Source organism: Talpa occidentalis, unplaced genomic scaffold, assembly GCF_014898055.3.
Source record: "Talpa occidentalis isolate TD23 unplaced genomic scaffold, MPIMG_talOcc4v2.1 talOcc4.8, whole genome shotgun sequence".
Classification (NCBI taxonomy): domain Eukaryota; kingdom Metazoa; phylum Chordata; class Mammalia; order Eulipotyphla; family Talpidae; genus Talpa; species Talpa occidentalis.
Genome location: NW_023605194.1, coordinates 108428562 through 108445137, shown reverse-complemented (window position 1 = coordinate 108445137; position 16576 = coordinate 108428562). Strand labels below are relative to the sequence as shown.

The following is a 16576-nucleotide window of genomic DNA, read 5'->3' as shown; positions in this document are numbered from 1 at the left end:
GTTCAAACTCCCCCAGTGGAAAAATGCTATCAAGGATTCTGTGCAGCAAAGTCTCTTCTCAGTACAGAGAAACTGAGAAACAGGTAACCACATGTAAACTTTATTCTGCCTTTTCTAGTATTGAGAAATTTTACCAAAGGGAAAAAATTTTTTTTTTTTCTTTTACATTCTAGGTGGGCAGCGAGTAGCAGAATCCTGAGTCGAGTCATCGGGGAAGTATTTTTGGCATCAAAAACTATTAAAATACTTCTCAACTCTCTTCACCTGGACTCAGATTATATGTCTCAATTATGCCAGATTAAAAATCTTCCCTTTCCAAAACAATCCACTAATAAACAATTTAAAAAATTCTTGTCTTGTCTCGACTGCCAGCAATTTTACCCCTCCAAGCTCCTGCATTTTTTGTTACCTTATACAGGTTTGCTCAAAGCACTTCATTCTGTGCCTGCTCATTGGAAAATTTCTAGGCAACCAGCTTTAGGGACAAGTGCAGCCCTTCAAACAACAGTCTTGAAGAAACGTTCTAAGGGGCCTCCCCAGTGGCGCAGTGGTTGAGGGCTGGGCTGCGAAGCTGCTTGCACAGCCTCTGCAGCGCTGCTTCGATCCCCGGCCGCCAGGTGAGGGTCCCACACAGCGCGCAGACCTCTCCTGCCGCCCGCTGCTCCCCTCAGCAGTGTACTTCGGTCCTTCTGCCTGCTCTGCTCCCCGCTCTGGCTCTGGTGAATTCTCTCACCCTCCTGTGCTTCTGACTGTACCCAGTGCTTGTATAAATAAATTAATTCATTAAAAAAAAGAAACATTCTAAGAAGATGCTTCTCAAGATCTCTCTCACCATCTCTGTTAGTGGCACATTCTGAACAAAATGCTTTACATTCTAATAAAGAATCGTAGTTCGGCGACAGATGTGTACCCACAGCAAAGAGCTTGACTTTCTGCACCCACGATCCGCAGACATTTAGTGAGTGTTCACCTGCAGGTGCTGTGTGGGGTCCTGAAGAGATAGTGATGAGACCCCAACCTCTGACCCTGCCCTGGGGGCACCTGAACGCTCCTGCTTAGTGATGATGGCGGCGTGGGCTCAGCCCTCCTGGCTGGGAAGGTGGGGACACCCCAGTGAGAGAGCAGGGCCCAAAGGGTGACATTGGAGTGAGTTTTGGATCCTGCGCAGGTGACAGAGGAAGCAGAGTGTGCAGTGGCTCAGAGAAATGCTGGAGGGGCTGGGAAGACCAGCTGGGTGGACAGCGCCTGGCTGTCCCGGCTCCTGTCGCCCTGAGAAGCAGCAGACGCAGGGGCCCGCTCAGGGGCAGAGGGAAAGGGTGGGGTGGACACGTGCAGGCGATGATCTGTTTTTCAAATTAGCTACCCCGAGGTCATATTGCTTAGGTAATTAAAAAATGGTTTTAAACGCTTTAACGACTCTCACTGAAAGGAGATGAAGGAAGGACTCAGTTGCCCAGAGCACTGTGGCATGACAGACTTTCTAGAAAATGACTTCTCAAACCCGGGACTGAAACCAAGCCTCCAGCATTGTTTCTGCTTCTGAGAAAAGTGCCTTTTACTGATTTTACTGTGTCCTTTGACTTCTTTATGGCATTCAAAACATTCCATTTCGGCATCAGTGACTTCTTCAGTGTATTAGCCAGTAAAGCTCGGTCCACATTCCATCCAACTCTCTTCCACGTCACAGGGAAATGCCACGACTTTGTCAACATTTAGAACATAACCGAGTATCAGCATGAGGATGCAACTGCTCTCTCACCGCCGGACGCGTGCATGGATGGTATTCACCGCCTGAAACTTAGGGGCCTTTCAGCTTTAGTCACTAGACTTCTCCTTTTCTAGCCAAACTCACTTTCTTGGGGATGGCAAGTCTTGTGTCTAAGTACCACCCAAATGTGGGGGGTATCCAAGTGTTTATCTCCAGCCCACAGCCCTCCCCAGAATTTGAGACTCACTTTACCAACCGCCCACAGGATGCTCCCTGAACAGGGCTGCTCTGCCCCTAACTTTCCACCTAAGTTAGTGGCAGCTGTCACAGGCTGAATTGTGTCCTATCCCCCAATTCCCACGTTGAAATCCCAGTCCTGAGAACCCCAGAATGTGCCTTATTTGGGAATCGGTTCTGAGCAATGATATTAGAGAAGATGACTGTGGAGTAGGGGGGGCCCCTCATCCAATGGGACTGGTGTCCTCATTTAAAAGAGGAGATGGGGGCCTCCATGTTTGCGCAGGCGGCTGAGCGCAGTGCTGTGAAGCTGTCTGCAGTCTCTGCAGTGCCGGTTTGATCTCTACCAACCGCGAAGATACCCACATGGTGCGGTAGACCTCTCCTGTCTCACCCGCTGTTCCCCTCAGCAGTGTATTTCATCAGTCTGCCTGTTCTGTTCCCTGCTCTGTCTCTGGTGAATCCTCTCATCCTCCTGTGCATCTGGCCTGTACCCCGGTTCTAGTATAATATAAAAGGGGAGATGGATACAGACACATGGGGAGAGGACACGTGAGGATGAAGGCAGAGATGAAGGCAGCGATGTTTTCACAAGCCAAGCAATGCCCAGGGTTGCCAGACTTCCAGAGATGGGAGAGATGCATAGGGCAGCTTCTCTCTCAGTCTTCAGGAGGATCTGCTCACAATGTAACCTTGAAGCTCTACCCTCCGGAAATGTGGGGTGATAAATCCCTACAGTTCAAGTCTCCCTGGTTATGGTGCTGTGTTATGGCAGCCCCAGCAAACGCAGAGTGCCTTGGATTGCACCCTGAAGCCTTTCTTTCCTCACACCACACACCCTATCTGTCCAATGAGATTCACTTCACTCTCACCACAGAGCCATGATTTGACCACTTCCCATAACCTCTGCAGGACTCTTCTCCAACCCGTCAACACCACTTCCCCGAGACTGAAAAAAGCCTCCTACTTGCGCTTCCTCTGCTTGCTCCTTTCCTTCCCCTGTAGCCAGGATGATCCTCACTCACTCCTTTGCTCAAAGCCGTCCAACAGCTTTCCTTCACACTTAGAGCAAAGTCAAGGTCATCCCTGTAGCCACAGGATGGCAGTCTGGTTCCTGACATGTCTCTAACCTGATGCCTTATCTTCTCTGCTTCAGCAACACTGACCTCAGACACACCAGGGTGCTCCTACCCCAGGGCCTTTACACTTGCTGCTTGGTCTTCCCCCTCACATCTAACCCTCCCCCCCCCCCCGCGCCTCCTTAAATGCCACTCTCCTAGATACACACCCCTGACTGCTCTACTGACAAGTCTCTTTCCTCAGCGCCCTTGTCTCCTTTCTGCCTTATTTTTCTTCATAGCACCTATCATGTCTAACGTGTTGTCTAGTTTACTTTTTTACTCTGTTACTTAACGGCTCAACCACCCAAGAAAGGAAGCTCAACAGAGCCCAAGACTTTCTCCTGTGTGACTCGCACTGTTACCCAAGAGCTTGGACTTGTCCCAGCCACACCGCAGGCTCCCAACTGCGCAAGTGGTAGCCTTCTCAGGAGAACCATCATGGCCAGCTTTGAAGCCCTACTGCCTCCTACAAAGGGAGGCGATGTGTTTTTGACTGTCTGAAGGATGATAAAGGCCACAGAGGCACTAAGTTCAGAGAAGGTGAAGAGAAAGTCTAGCATAAAAAAGGAAGTACTGTGCAGCCCAGATTTAAACAACCACGGTTCAATTACACAGTTAAGGCAAGCAAATGATTTTCCCTTCTGTTCACTAGCATCTTTCCATGACAAAACTGCCAAGCGGTCTCCAGGAGCCTCTCTGTAGCTCTCGGCCTCTTCAGTTTCTGTAAAGCTGTGCTGAGCTTGTTATCCTAAGGACAACTTCTCTATTTCGGGCAAGTTCTTATTTTCTTGACTGTCAGTTTTCTTCAGAGTCGCTGGTTCTTAGCCATCTTTACTCCTTTTTCTATATTCTACCTTTCAACAACCTCATCCACTGGCCTGGCCCAAGCAGCTTTCGGGTGACCGGCTTATCAACACTTCACATCCAGCTCCAACCTCTCCATCTTCCAAGTTTGTGTCTTCCTTCCCTATACAGAACTGCCCTTTGTTCTATTAGCTTCTGGAAGGGGATTGCCATCTGCTTATCATTCAGCTTCAAACCTTACCTGTCAAGTCTAATCCACTACCAAGTCTTGCTCCTTCCTGCCTGGCATGCTCTCGCCTCCCTTCTCCTCACCCTGCTGTTGGGACTCTTCTTCAGTCCCTTGTGAGTCCCTGAGGGTTCTCCCTGACTCCAGAGTCTCCTACCTCCAGTTCATTCTGCAGTGGGTGACAAATGAACTTTGCTGAGAAAGAGGCCTAACTGTTCTACTTCCTAGTTCATTAATCTCTGAGTGTCCCTCCCCAATGCCACCATAAATGGTAACCTTAGTAGAACAGGTCACTTAAGTGGTACTCCCTATTCACCCCTCCCCTGCAGGTGCTCACACTTCCCAGCCTCAGGAGTCCCACCCCACACCCCTGCGCAGGGCTGTGGACGCCACCATTAAGCAGCCAGCACTGCTCTCCCCACCTCCACTCCTGGCCACGCTGCCCATCCTTTGAGGGCCCCTGATGTTCACCCAGCAGGAAGGACCACTCCTGATTGATTTCAGCATTTTGCTAACCCCTCTCTGCAGCAGTCATCACTTTTAACTGGATATTAGTGACCTGTGCACACATCCTAGAGGCCCTGAGGGCAAAATCCTTGTCCTATACATCTCTGTGCTCCCGGCTGCCATTAGAATAGAGCTGGTTCTATTTATTGAACGAATGAAATTGCACTCCTAATCTCATTATAGTAGAACATAAATTTCCAAAAGGCGATTTTACAGAAACTAAATTAATGAGGCCAAGGTTATTGGTTCAATTCCCATGCGGTTCATTTCGTTTTGCACAGAGGGGAAAAAAATAACATCCAGGGACACAGATGATTCTCAAAACACTGCCAGCTGTCTCACCAACACATGCGTTATTAGCACAGACGGCAGCCCACGGAGTGTGGATGGACAGGAAAACTAGTTTCCATTGATGCTCCATCATGTGGTTACATTTAAAACTGAAAGATGGCACACGGTTGGGAGGTCAGAGATCCAGTTTTGAGAAATACATTAGCATATTCACCAGGTCGGGGAGAGAGGGAAGGAGCAGAAGAGGAGGCAGATGTGAAACTTACCTCTTAGGGTGATCAAAACGCTAAGCTTATTTAGTGAATTTGTAGGTCAGAATTTACACTTATGGTATAACCTATTTAAGAAGCATCAACACCGGATGTGAGATCCAAACTATAGGGCCAAACCTGCAAGAACTAGGAAGGAAAGAGACTCAAGAACGAAGCCTGGGTTTGGTCCTGGCTCAGCCATCACCCAATGAATCCTTTGCAAAATCACCTCTCCACTTTGCGCCATAAATCTCACCATAAAATGGTTGACTATCAGATGCTCTCTGAGATCTTTGTAAAGATACCCCCCCTTTTTTAAGATTTACCTATTCATGCATACAAGAGCTGGGGTACAGGCCAGAGATGTGGGGAGTGAGAGGATTCACCAGAGACAGAGTGGGGAACAGAACAGGCAGATTGACTGAAATACATTGCTGAGGGGAGCAGTGGGCGAGACAGGAGAGGTCTGCTGTGCCATGTGGGTAGCTCCCTGGATAGCTGGGGATTGAACTCATGCTTCAGAGGCTGCAGATTGCTTCATAGTGCGGTGCTTAACCCCTTGCACCACCAGGGAGGCCCCAAGATACCCTTTTACTGAAGATGGATACAAAAGATAAATGGGACAGTCTGCATGGTCAGGTAATATCCAAGTTGAATTTCAACCTCCAGTTAAAGACAATGTACTCCAGGGAGTAAATAACCATTATTTGAATCAGGCATAAGACAATCTACATGTACTAATGTATTTATCTATTTCAATATTGACAAGTTGGGAAAAAACATCCAAACTGATCATTTTGGTCTTGGTTATCTAAGAAACACTGTTGATAGAAAGAAGGTTCTAATCAAGAAAGGTAGTTCTTAGGAGTTTATATGAACATTAAAAATACTACAATGCATCCTGAGTGGGTATCATATTTCTATTTGCAAAGACAGTGTTTCTTGTAGGGAAACACAAGGAAGCTGCAGCTATTTTCAGTACCAAATAGAACTGTTCTAATGACCCAGCAAAGAGACTGAAGACATTGACCAAAGGTAAAGGCTGAGCCTGGGGAAAGCTGGGAGGAGAAAGACCGGCCAGTCATCAAGACACACTTACTGGACTGTCTCCATAATGGTTGGATGCTTTGGGAGAAAAATTAAGAAGCTGGGCAAGAAGTCATGATTTTCTCTGATCATTTATTTCTCAATATATATGAATATCAAATTATTATACCATATACCTGTAACTAACATGATGTCTTATGTCATGTATTCATCAATAAAGACACCTCCCAAATAAAAGGAAACTGGAGAATCCAGCTCACTGAGACTCTATAAGGTACTACGTTATTGCATAAATTACCATATGTGAAGCTCTCTCCCTGTCTTTACAACTACATGACAATACTGTGGTGATCGATCCAGTATTCAGTGACCAGAAACCTCATATGGAATAAATACCTTGTCTCAATTCCTAACCTCACTCAATCTAAATGAAACAAGCTTCTTTTGCGCTCTCCATTATCTACATGCATCTGTGACCACCACCAGCTACTCAAAGGAGTTTCTTCCTTGTGTGCTCAGGCAAGCATTCATTCAGTTGTATAGAGCACAGTGAGAACCTGGAGGACTGTACAAACCATACCCTAAACACACAAGCCTTCTTACACACTAACCTGAACACACCAGTACATTTGAATCATTCACTGATGGTTTATTGAGAGCCTACTATGCACCCTACTGTTCTGGGCTTTCCAATGAACAAGGAGATAGTCCCTATTCCCAGAGAATTTTTATTGCAGTAGTAGAGACAATGCAGAAGAAAATAACTGTAGCTACTGAGAAATATGAAGAAAATGACAGAGACTGAGATGAGATGGGATGGTGGGGGATAAAAAGGTCAGACAGTGTTCTTCAGAAAAGTGGCCTCTTTGGGGAGTCTGAAATTGCAAAGTGAAGTGGCCAAAAATGGGTGAAGAACAAGCACAAAGTCCCTGAATGAACGTGGCATGTTCCACAGGCAGAAGCAAGGACTATGACTGTCCACATGGAGGAGGCAGGGACAGGGTGGCAGGACGTGAGGCCCTAGCAGGAGGTAGAATGGACCCCAGGGTCACAGAGGCCAAGGTGATGAGTTAGAATGCTATTCTAAGTGCCATCCCGAGGGCTGTGGATACTGCTTAAGCAGAAGGTAACATGATCTGACTGACATTTTAGAAACTGACTTTGGCTGTGGGTAGAAATGGACCGCAGGGTTGGGTGATGTTGGAAGTGGGGAGACCAGCCAAGGAGGCTCCTGCAGTTATGCAGACAGGAAACGATAATGGCCTAGATGATGCTGAAAGTAGTAAAGACAGTAAGGAAAAGCTGGATTGAGGGGTTTCTCCCTATACTTCAGGTAGACAGTACTGAGCGAACTAGCAGAAGACCTGGATGGTGGTGATATTAATCAATGTCTAAGGCTGGTGAAGACAGAGTGAGGGACTGTGGTTTTGGATCTCATGGTTGTTGAACAATATTGGTATGCTCTCATGGTACTTTCTGTAAGTGAAACAAGGACAGTAATATTAACATCCTACCCAGGGGAAAAAGGGGGACTAGACTTGACCTTTCTAGGCCTGTTTCCTCATCTATGAAGAAGTGATAACACAGGGTCCTAGAGGTTGTTAGGTTAAGTGATTCCATATGTAAACCATCATCATGATAGGAGAATTACAGGGGATTCTGCTTTTCTATATGCATGTATAACACTGGTAAGAAGCAGCAGAAAACATTTTTTTAAAACATTACAAAACAGTGGGAGGGAGCGAGGAGCACAAGGGGCTGAGGTGATGGTGCACAGGCACATTGGTGAAGGAAATTCTATGGAGACTACACCTGAGGAGGGGAATCAAACATTGTTTTAAAATGAACAATGATGTAAAAAATTAATTAATTTTAAAAAAACACACACAACATACTGCAAAACAGGGCCTCCTGGGTGGCTCAGGGGTTAAGTCTCAGCGCTAACATGCTATCACCACTGTGGCCTAAATTCAATCCCGGCCAGGGAGCTGACCTCCGCTGTCTCACCTGCTGCTCCCCTCAGCAGTGTACTTCAGTAGACACCTGTTCTGCTCCACACTGTTTCTGGTGAATCATCTAACCCCTTGCACCTCTGACCAACCTCTACCTCTCCCCAGTTCTTCTATGCATAAATAACTAAATAAATTAAAAAAAAAAAACCAAAACTTTGGGGAAAAAACAAACATACTACAAAACAGTGGTACTACAATAGCTACCACTGGTTTATTTCCTGGCAGGCAGTGCTGGGTGTGTGGGTGCATTTCCTGCATGTGCATTTCTGGGTTCCTAGTAGGAAAACACCCACATCAGATCTTGAAGGTAAATAATTATGGAGATTCAAATATATACTCTTCTCTATAGGAAACATTAAATGTAAGAAAGCTAAGAATTTGGAAAAAATGCAATAAAAAAACAACACAAATGTAAATCAACCTTTAACAACGGGTTTACAAAATCCTTATTTTTACCCATATATATAAAATAGTCTTACCCAAACCCATTATTTTGTTTTTATAGCTGTATTTTTTGAGTTGCAAACTTTAACCTGAACTATCTCATTCTGGTTTTCCCCTTTACGTAGGGGGAATGTTTGGGAGTGATTCTTGTGGTGTATTTTCTTTTATGGTATAACCATTGATAATAAATGAATCATTCATGCCTTGGGGAATAACTCATGCCCCAAAACAAAGTGAGGTTCATCTCCTAGGTCATGATTCCTAGTGTACCACAATAGGAGTTAAGGAATTGGTATGCAATCTACCACCTCAGCTGCTGGAATAAAGTCAAGGCTAATGTTACTGACACAGGAAGTCAAGGACATAACAAGCTTGAAAAATAAAACAAAGCACAATTGCTTGTTAGCCTTTTCAAATTTACTTTTTTGTTTTCACAACAGTTTATACCATTAATAATATTTCAGAGTGGGAGCTATATATTTTCTCTGTTCTAAATTTCATTTTTTAAATGAATGCATTTTACACATACAGGATTTAAATTATAATCAAGGCTGCTTAGCTTCAGCACAGAAGAAAATATACTGACATGGATTAAAAAATAGTTTGGATCATAAGCAACTGAAAACCACACAAGCATGTACATAATTTCATTTTAAAAACACCCTGAATTATATAGTTTTGTAAGGGAAATGGCAAATAAAATTTGATTAAAAAATAAATATTTCCAGGAAAAAAACAGCAAAAAAAAGAGAAAGTTTGTAACTTCAACAACAGGTTATTCTTAGAGAGAGAGGTCTCTAAATTTTATTCATAGAACAAAGAATGCACTCACCCAGGGAACAGTTGAAAAAAGGAGGAAAGAGGATCACAGATGGAAATCTACAAAAACTGACATTTCTGGTTAGGCAGGGGAAGAAGCAGCCACCAAACCTGAGGCAGAAACACTCAATGGCTAGGAGTCATGGGAGAGTCAAGGGAGGTCAAGTGTCAAATGTCACTAGGAGCACAAGGTTTAACTCTGACCTTGAGGATGTGGCAACTATTCATACCACTGATCTGAATGATGGTTTCTTATGCCTACAGAGGGATCTAGAAACCACACTGAAGTGCAAACTACTCCCTTTGTTTTCTATTAAAAACTTTCCCTGGGCCTCCCAGGTGGTGCAGTGGGTTGAGCACAGCGCTTGTGAAGCTGTCCGCAGCCTCTGCAGTGTGGGCTCGATTTCGGGCCAGCCAGGGAGATTCCCACATGGCACAGCAGACCTCTTCTGTCGTGCCCGCTGCTCCCCTTAGCAGTGTATTTCGGTCGTCTGCCTGTTCTGCTCCCCACTCTGTCTCTGGTGAATCCTCTCACCCTCCTGTGCCTCTGGCCTGTACCCCAGCTTTTGTATAAAAATAAATAAATCTTTTTAAAAAAAAAAAAACTTTCCCTATTCAGGAAACTTATCTTTGTCACTTAACTGTACCTGGTAGTATAATACACTTGAGCATATGCAGACTCTTTAAAAACATCTAACATCAAATCATCTCCAAACATCTGGTGAACACGTACATGCCGATCAGTGGTTGCTAAAAGCATGACCAGATACATGTCAGATACATGTGCTAAGAAAACGCCCGCCCATTTTATTTCGCCTCTGCCACCACTGGCATGAGAAGCTATTTACAATACCCAGGGAGGGAATCACACACTTACTGTACTGTCTGTGGGTCATACTTTATGAAATATGTTTTAAGGAGATTACCTCGAGATGCTTGCTTGAGTGCACAGAATATGTCTAAGGAGAATATAGCAAGCTATGACAGATGCTTGAGTGTTTTTAATTACAGGAACTTTGCTTTTGAAACACACTATATTAAACATGATCTTTTTTTTTCTCCTGAACATTAACTATCTCTGTGATACAATGTAGACCTAGATGTGGGTACAGATGGCAGGAGAAGCCAAGTGCTAATGGGTACTGGTCCTCGCTGTGAACCATGCACCTGAGTAATTTAAAAGTTACTGATTTCAGCATGTTTCTTCTTTAGCACATTTTCAAAAAGTTGATGCAAAATTCACTTTATTGTGGCCTTTCTGAGCAACAGAATATGTCTTCGTTCTATAAATTTAATTAATGAGCCAAAGCTCAGCTTTTCAACCCTGAGTGGTTGTTCTTGCATTTTAGATCTAATCATTTTCATTGCTGCTTGTACTGCCCTCTGATTCGTCAACTTAATTCAGCTATTCCTATGGCCACATATGACTTGTGCATAAGATTCCAGGGCTTTCCTATCAACTCGGACCATTTGGGCTACCTGCTTTATGCTAAGTCTCTTTCACATAGAATAAAGAGATAGCCGTTGTTATTTCAAGAATTTACCTGTGATGAGTTTAGAGAAGCTGATTTCAACATCTTTAAGTTAAGGGCATCGATGACATGTAATGGCAATGCCACAGTACTTCTGCTGATGTGACACCATGCAGTATTTACTCGAAACTGACTCAGTGTCTGATTTTGGACAGATCAGCATCCCTCAAAAACTACTAAGAAAACAACAAGACATTGAAGGTGCTAAGGAATGTACATATAAATAAGATCGAATAGATTTGCTGCTTCTCAATCACTTTTAAGCTGCAAAAATCAGGGATTTCTTATGGTTCCAGGTAGCACATTTCTAGCCTTGCCTGCGGTTTTAATGATAAAACTGGGGTCTGTAGTAGGACAGAACTTCCCATTGAAGAAGACGACCATTTCCAACTATGTGTTGACACAACTCTACTAAGCCTGGCAGGCTGAGGTGCCCAAGGTGGTGCTGGGGTACAGAGGTGAGGTGACACCTGGCCCACCCTCTTTCCCAGACAGGCGAGTTCCCTAACATTTCCATATTCTCCACCACTTTTGGCTATTATTTTTCAAATTGATATACATTTTGTTCATTTTTTGGATGAACTTCTTTACTTATAATTTTAATGCTTTTTTTTTTAAGAATGATTTTAATAAACAAAACTGTAGGCTCATTTCCTGACTTGGCATGAACAGAACAATGCCAGAATCCTGAGGATTTTCTTTGGGGCTTTGTTTCCTTAGGGCTTGAAGTTCAGGGCTGTTTCTTTGATCTCCTCTCTCCACAAGCATTTGAAGCCTAAGTTTTAGAAAGGCAGGTCTGGGCCGAGATGGTCCGGGCACACGCTGGCTAACACAGGTCACCGACTCAGTGCCGCTCCAGATGGGCCACGACGCTGTGCACAAATGTGGGATCGGCCCAGTGGCTGCCACCTCCTGCGGATTCTTATACCCTCCCTCATGCTTAAGGAAAAATCAGGAACACATATCCATAGACTTTGCCTCTGCCTTTTCTGTACCTCCTTCTCTTCCCATCTCTGCCTCCCTTCTTCCTGCTTCACCAACATTCAGACATACTTTTGGGATTTGAGGAAAAACAGCCACTGTTATTATCCGAGCTTCGAGTGTCTATGGTCTTATCAGAGCAGCAACAACGTGAATGGAACTGGTAAGGATGATCTAAGTGAATTAAATCAGAAGGGAAAAGACAAATACTGGATGAGGATTTCACTCATATGTAGAATGTAAAGAAACACGAGAAAGGAACAGACAAAACCAAACAATCCCTAGAAATCTGTGTCTACCAGAGACGGGGGTAGGGGCTTGGGGGGATGGTGGCATCACAAGAGGGGGGAGGGCCCAGGGCTCAGGGATAGAGGGCTGCAGGGGCCTTGTGGAGGGGGTGGTGTGGTAACCATCCAAGAATTGTGAGCTTATGTCTCTCAGTCATTCACAACGTTGAAAACCAGTATTTCCTTAATAAAGACAATAAATACAATTTTTTTTTAAAAAGGTACTTAAATATTTAAATTAAGAGGATCACTTAAATATTTGCCAGCACTTGGAGTGGAAGAAGGAAGACTCATCAGGGCCCACCATTTTTCTGTCAAGCTCACTAATACCGCCCCTGCTTTGCAGAACTCCTATTAGTGTTCTGGTACAAGGAAGCAGGAAGAGCGACCCCCAACTCTCTCTCCAAGACGGCAGGCTGTGGGCTATGTCCAACCAGGAGGTGCTGAGACAATGTTTTGTCCCTCTCTTCATTTATTCAACACAACTTAACACCTAGCAAACGCCAGGCAGAGATCTGGGTCTCTGACACTTATCAGCTAATAAAATACATAAAAATCCCTGGCATTTTGAGGTCATGTTCCAGTGCTGGGGTAGGGGTGGTAGGAGTGTAGACAAGTCTCTACTGCAAAGTAAAGGGATATTTATACATTATATGTTTGCCTGTAATTTACATATAATTATATATATATTATATGTAAATATATTTTATGCATCTATCATTTTATTATATAATGCATATATAAAAACTCCTGAAACAATTTTAATTTTTATTTTATTGTATTTTTTTTTTGTGGGACCCTTGCCAGCAGCTGGGGAATGAACCGGCGCTGCAGAGGCTGCGGGCAACCTTGCAGCCCTGTGCTCAACAGCTGAGCCACCAGGGGAGGCCCCCCCATTTTATTTTTTTCAATCTCCCAGAAATAGATCAAGCCTACTTAAAATAACTTTCTTGATGCAAGAAAAGTCAGATTTGAAGTTCTATGTTCAGTTAACCTGAATGAATAAATGAGATGAGAATCATGGAGATTAAACAAGTGCTCCCCAGAGTGGTGGATTAGGATTTGAACACATACTTGTTCAATGCTTAGTTCTGGTGTGTGTGTGTGAATATCCTTGGCATTTATCTAAGTAAATGTAACAGCCTTTTCTTGCTTTCAGGGAAAACTGGTAGTCCTTCAAATGAAAAACGACCCATATTTTTACTACTGGCTTAAATGCTCAATTAAATTACTTCCCAAAGTTGCGAAAATCTGTACTTGGAAAAGACAATTGTTAACTCATACCCAAATAACTTTTAACATTTCCCTGACATTCTTAAAAGCAATTATAAAAGCTTTTCTCAAAAGTTTTAAAAATTAAGTTAGACTTTTGCCTTTGGAATAGATCTGAGAGAAGATGAAAAACTTTTTAAAAACATGGCAAATGGCATAGATATCAAAGCAAACATGACATTGTTTAGCGGGCAGAAGTTGTTCCATGGAGTTGTGAAGGAAAAAAAAAAAAAAAAGATTTCAGTGCACCTAGAAATACTGATGAAAGATGGTGAAAAAGCTGAGGAAGGGCGTTTCTGCACCGCGCCTGCAACGAGGCGGGCCTCAGTGCGGGTCCTCAGATCTGCCTGCCTTCAAGTCTCCGTGCCACATGGCAGCCAGAAAGAAACACCCGGACCCACCCTGAGAGTCCAGTGCCAAAGTAAGGGAGTCTGGCCCTTCTGTTTTATCATCTGCAAACACCCAAAATCAAATTGACGCCTTCATCAGAGAGCCCCTCCTACCTGCAAAGAAAACAAAATGTTCTGCATTCAGTTAATGTTCAGCTCTTAGATTTAATTTCAGGGCCATCAACCCAGAAGCAAGAAGCACCCCACTTGGTTTCAAGCGCTGCCTGTGTCCTGGATTATCATCGCATGATCACACCTGTATGCAAGAAAATTCTAGAAATCTGTATCAATATTTTTTCTAGTGTTTGAAACCATGCACACACTACACACACTTTTTGGTAGAGAAACAGAAAGTGTTTTCAGAACCCTCAAGTAAACACTGGGCTTTGGATGACAACGACGTGTCCATGTTCGTTCACAGGACACAGTAAGTGTACACCCCTATGGGGGGCGTCGCTGATGGGGGCAGCCCTGGGAGGGCACAGCTTCCCTCACTTCTGCTATGGACCTAAAACTCCTCTAAAAATATGAAGCCTTAATTTAAAAAAAGTGAGAATAAATCTGAAACAATATGAAAAAAGTGTTTTCCAATGTAGCAACCGTGGTACAAAGGTGCAGTCATGCATAGACACGGGCTGATTTTGCTGTGCTGTAAAGAATAGAGTTGCACAGTATGGTTGTAACCTTATGAAATAATGTTCAGGACTCAGACCTTTACTGTCCCCCTTAATTTTGTAAATTGGATCCAATACCAGTAATAGAATTTTAAGAACTCAGAACAGTCTTTTCTGAGGGGTATGTGCTGTGAACCCAGCACAGGGGGGTGCCAGGGCAGGAGGTGACTTCCAAGCAGACAGTGGTCAGGTAGCAGAAGAGCGAGCAGACTGCAAGGCAGAGCAGCTCCACGGCCAAGGAAGGCAGCCAGCTGGAGCCTGTGAGCTCAGAGATGCCCACAGAGAAGACAGGAAGGTCCTTTCAGCAAGGATCAGGGGGTGCAGGCTGCAGAATCAGGCCCAATGTGCAGCGGGCAAGGCCTTCAGAGGCAGCTGACCTGCAATTCAGTTGTCCTAGGCTGGGGTTGGCTTGGGGTGGAGGGACAAGCTCTCTATTTCAGAGGCTCACCCCACCCTGGGAGCCCCACTAATTGCCACTCCAGCCATGGTGCTGCTCAGTCCAGACCATGTCACAGTAAGACAGGCCAGCAAGTTCAACAGGTGACAGAAAGCCAGTTCATGAAGAAAAGATATTTAATACAGGTGAGAAGGGAAAGCGAGAAAAATAAATCTTTTTTGGGGAAAAAAATAGGTGGGGCCTCCCCTGGTGGCGCAGTGGTTGAGCACTGGGCTGCAAAGCTGTCCGCAGCCTCTGCAACGCCGGTTCGATCCCTGGCCACTGGCGAGGGTCCCACATGGTGCGCAGACCTCTCCTGCCGCCCGCTGCTCCCCTCAGCAGTGTACTTCGTCAGTCTGCCTGTTCTGTTCCCCGCTCTGGCGAATCCTCTTACCCTCCTGTGCTTCTGACTGTACCCAGTGCTTGTATAAATAAAATAAATAAATCTTTAAAAAAAATAGGTGTCCACAAGCAGCATAAAGTTTCCAAACATGGTAAGTGTTTTAAGGAACTGCTGCTAAAAACACCTGGGGTTCAATGAGACAAATGGCAAATAATTTACTGGAGTCCTAGAAAGGTAGACATGTGCAAGTTCTGTTAGAAACATTACCTAAAAATTGCTTGTATTTCCAAGGAAGGAACAGGAACATAATGATAGAAATAAATTTGAGATAGAGAGAAAATAATTCTGAATTATGCATCTAAGTTTAGTATTTATCTTCCAGGCAGAGATGACTATTTATTAATTGAAATAGCTGCTGCCACATGAAGTGGAAAGATTAGAAAGTGATAAGTCAGAAGAAATCACAGGTAGGAAAAAGGATTTGTTAGAAAATTTTTCTGCTGTTGTTTGCAGGGTGAGAAAATAGTTTCTTGAGTCTAAAATGAAGCTAAAATTTGTTTACTTTTATTTCTAGAACTTAAATAATAAAAACGCAAAGAGGAGTTTATGAGTTCAATTGCTTGTAATGCAGCTAAGGCTAACTTGTATTATAAGCCATATGAAAAATATGAAGCATGAGGAAAATAATATCACCACATGACATGCAACTAACAAGGAAAACTGGAGTCTCCAAGAGTCAACAGATACCAACCAACTTTGAACAAACTCATAACTCAATGGACAAGTCCTGAAATAGGGAAAAATAGCTTTTACAGGCCTGTGAAAATAAATGCATTATGTATGATGAATAGCCAATAATGAAAAAAGGGAGTTTCATGAAATTTTGTATTATTACTTGAATATTACTCATAAATATCTTTTTTCTTAAAACTACTGCTTAACTCATTCTAAAACATACAGAATCTAGTGAACCCAACAGACAATATTCCCTTCTCTCTGATCCTTGGAGCCCAGTAAGGGCTTCATTCGCTTTGCCTGAGAATATTTCCTGGCACAGGGGAGGGGAGCAGGTATACAGAGCAAGTGTGGGGGACACCACAGGCATAAGGAGCTATTTTGTTGATGATTTCCTATTAACCACTGAAACTCTGCACACCAATTAGTAATTGCAAGTTCTAATTAATTTGAATATATT

General features: G+C 43.8%; 1 protein-coding gene across 1 annotated transcript in view; it reads right to left on the bottom strand.

The window, feature by feature from the left end:
* The window catches only part of NR3C2 (nuclear receptor subfamily 3 group C member 2), a 290543-nt gene that overhangs the window by 144468 nt on the left and 129499 nt on the right, over nucleotides 1-16576 (bottom strand). The gene's annotated exons all lie outside the window — the stretch shown is intronic.